Source organism: Bison bison, unplaced genomic scaffold (genome assembly GCF_000754665.1).
Source record: "Bison bison bison isolate TAMUID 2011002044 unplaced genomic scaffold, Bison_UMD1.0 scf7180017864181, whole genome shotgun sequence".
NCBI classification, from domain to species: Eukaryota; Metazoa; Chordata; class Mammalia; order Artiodactyla; family Bovidae; genus Bison; species Bison bison.
In genome coordinates, this window is record NW_011494753.1 from 12,873,233 (window position 1) to 12,876,709 (window position 3,477).

The following is a 3,477-nucleotide window of genomic DNA, read 5'->3' on the forward strand; positions in this document are numbered from 1 at the left end:
CATTTGAATTGTGGTGTTGGGGAAGATTCTTGCGAGTCCCTTGGACTGAAAGGAGATCCAACCAGTCCATTCTGAAGGAGATCAGCCCTGGGATTTCTTTGGAAGGAATGATGCTAAAGCTGAAACTCCAGTACTTTGGCCACCTCATGAGAAGAGTTGACTCATTGGAAAAGACTCTGATGCTGGGAGGGATTGGGGTCAGGAGGAGAAGGGGATGACAGAGGATAAGATGGCTGGATGGCATCACTGACTCGATGGACATGAGTTTGAGTGAACTCCGGGAGTTGGTAATGGACAGGGAGGCCTGGCGTGCTGCGATTCATGGGGTCGCAAAGAGTCAGACACGACTGAGCAACTGAACTGAACTGAACAGTATGTCTAGATAATCTTCTGATAGTGCAGGAATATTTGAGAAGGATGTCCTTACTTTTGGTGTAATAAACCAGGCATGATTTCTTGATTTTTCCTTTTAACTATTTAGTGCTAATGAAGTGGAGAAAAATAAGGGAGGAATTTCCCTATGGTATGTTTAAGTCTTGGTTTGTTTCTCAATCAAGGAAAATAGTTATCTAGATGATTAATTGTTTGCTACCCAGTCTTAATCCCAGTCTTGTGGTCCTCTCTTTCTCAGGGATGCCATTTTGCCTTCTTCCACATTTTCTAACATTTTACTCATTACTGTTTCCTCCACAAGTTATTTCTGCTTCCTGAAATTCCTCCCAACATCTTTTTTTTTAATTCAAAGAAACAATAATACCTATCAATAAGGTATTTTAAAAAGTTGCCACAAGGATATGATTATGAAGTTCCCAGTATTTTAAATTTAAAAACATCTTTTGATTCTAAAATCTTTATGAAAACAGGGATAGCATTGATTGATAGTATACAGATGTAATAACCAAAACAGAGTAATACATTAGTTTTAATAGTTGCATGTGTTAGATAATATAAAAAGTTTATAAATAAGACACACATGAGCCTGAGTTCTCCTTCAGCGTCAATTTTACCAGTAATTTCAAGGACGTGAATAATCGTGAACCAAGAGAGATGAAGAAATCCAAGACTGTCAACAACACTTCTCATGTCTTTCCTCTTTGTTTTACAGTGTGTCTAACAGAGTTTTAACATATACATTCTCAGCTATTCCTGGGCAGGTGGGCATCACTTACACAGAAAAACGCTCCACAAGTGAAGAAATATTTCCATTTTATACCCTGCAAAGTATCTAGCCTACATGACATTTTCTAAAGAGCTATGGCAGGTTTAAGTAAGCAATGGAGTTGAGCCATACAGGGTTTGTGTATGGGCTCACATGTGTTCCTCCCAAATTTATATATTGAAATTCTTACCTTCAGTGTCTTAGAATGTGTCTGTATTTATAGATAATGCCTTTAAACCTCTAAGTTCAAATTAAATTAAACCAATTATGTTAAATTTAGGACCATGAGGATATATTTTAATCTAATCTTATTTGTGTTCTCATAAGAGGACAAAATTTGGACATATAAAGAGATATCAGGAATGTGGACAGCAGAGAGAAGACCATGTGAGGACGCTGCAAGAAGGCAGAGCTCTGTAAGCCGAGCAGAGTCTCAGGAAAACCAGACCTGCGGAGCCTTGATGCTGGACTTCCTGTCTCCAGAACTGCATGTTATACACACACAGACACACACACGTATACACACACACATACACACACACACACACACACAGCAAGATCAGACCAGTCAATTGTAAAGGAATCAACCCTGAATATTCATTGGAAGGACTGATGCTGAACCTGAAGCTCCAATACCTTGGCCACCTGATGTGAAGAGCAAACTCTTTGGAAAGACCCTGATGCTGGGGAAGACTGAAGGCAAGAGAAGGGGGCCACAGAGAATGAAATGGCTGGATGTCATGACTGACTCAATGGACACGAATTTGAGCAGATTCGGGGAGATGCTGAGGAACAGGGAAGTCTGGTGTGCTGCAATTCATGGGATCACCAAGATCCGGACACAACTTAGTGACAGAACAACAACACACACACACACACACACATAAACACACATACACACACACATACACACACACGTGCGCACACACACACACACACACACAGCAAGATCAGACCAGTCAATTGTAAAGGAATCAACACTGAATATTCACCAGAAGGACTGATGCTGAACCTGAAGCTCCAATACCTTGGCCACCTGATGTGAAGAGCAAACTCTTTGGAAAGACCCAGATGCTGGGGAAGACTGAAGGCAAGAGAAGGGGGCCACAGAGAATGAAATGGCTGGATGTCATGACTGACTCAATAGACACGAATTTGAGCAGATTCGGGGAGATGCTGAAGGAACAGGGAAGTCTGGTGTGCTGCAGTTCATGGGGTCACCAAGATCCGGACACAACTTCATGAGAGAACAACAACACACACACACACACACACACACACAAACACACATAACTGATAGGGCCTTGTTAAATATTCCTAACTTAAGGGCTTGCCTGGCAGAAAATGTCACTGTGTGTTTTGTGAAAGATCAGATGATAATATGTTTACAAGATGATTTGAGTAGGACATCTTTCTGTCTTACACAACCAGATAGATGGAAATAGTATATCACAACCTCCTGTTTACTCTTTCCTTCCATAAACCATGACACTGAAATTCCACTTGGTATGATTCCAATGAGTTTGAGCAAACTCCAGGAAGTAATGAGGGACAGGGGAGCCTGGCATGCTGCAGTCAGGGGGGTCTCAATGAGCTGAATACAACTTAGCCACTGAACAACAACAACAACACAGAGACAATATCACACAGGTATGTATGAGTAAATATGTTAGTTTCTCACCATGAGATTTGTTGTAGCAGGTGGTAGATCATTCAGTTCAGTTCAGTTCAGTTCAGTCGCTCAGTCGTGTCCAACTCTTTGTGACCCCATGAATTGAAGCACACCAGGCCTCCCTGTCCATCACCAACTCCTGGAGTTCACCCAAACTCACATCCATCAAGTCAGTAATGCCATCCAGCCATCTCATCCTCTGTCATCCCCTTCTCCTCCTACCCCCAACCCCTCCCAGCATCAGAGTCTTTTCCAATGAGTCAACTCTTCTCATGAGGTGGCCAAAGTACTGGAGTTTCAGCTTTAGCATCAGTCCTTCCAATGAACACCCAGGACTGATCTCCTTTAGGATGGACTGGTTGGATATCCTTGCAGTCCAAGGGACTCTCAAGAGTCTTCTCCAACACCACAGTTCAAAAGCATCAATTCTTAGGCACTCAGCTTTCTTCACAGTCCAACTCTCACATCCATACGTGATTACTGGAAAAACCATAGCCTTGACTAGACGGACCTTTGTTAGCAATGTCTCTGCTTTTCAATATGCTATCTAGGTTGGTCATAACTTACCTTCCAAGGAGCAAGTGTCTTTTAATTTCATGGCTGCAACACCATCTGCAGTGATTTTGGAGCCCCAGAAAAATAAAGT